Source organism: Mesitornis unicolor, unplaced genomic scaffold, assembly GCF_000695765.1.
Source record: "Mesitornis unicolor isolate BGI_N332 unplaced genomic scaffold, ASM69576v1 scaffold28099, whole genome shotgun sequence".
NCBI classification, from domain to species: Eukaryota; Metazoa; Chordata; class Aves; order Mesitornithiformes; family Mesitornithidae; genus Mesitornis; species Mesitornis unicolor.
This window is the reverse complement of record NW_010209739.1, coordinates 1-325: the sequence shown is the minus strand read 5'-3', so window position 1 is coordinate 325 and position 325 is coordinate 1.

The window sequence follows — 325 nt, the reverse complement described above, 5'->3', positions numbered from 1 at the left end:
CGAAGCTGCTTCTCCAGCCCGTGCTGGGCAGGAGGTTGCGCTCAGCTGGGATCGCAGCAGCAACCCAGAGCCCTGCTTTTCCCATCTGCACAGCAGGGATCCAGGCTCTGCACCCCCGGAGTCTCTCCCCGTATCCCTGTGTCGTTCTCCAGCTCTTAAGCCCAGGGCCTGAATTTCCCACGCTGCTTTTTATAGCACGCAGAGCTCTGCAGCTGCGTTCGCCCCGAGCTCTGGCCTTCCCCATCCGGCAGTGCTGGCGGGATGCCGGGGGGATTGCGGAGCAGCTGCTGGACACCGCTGGCTGCGGCGGGGGAGGGGCGGGCGG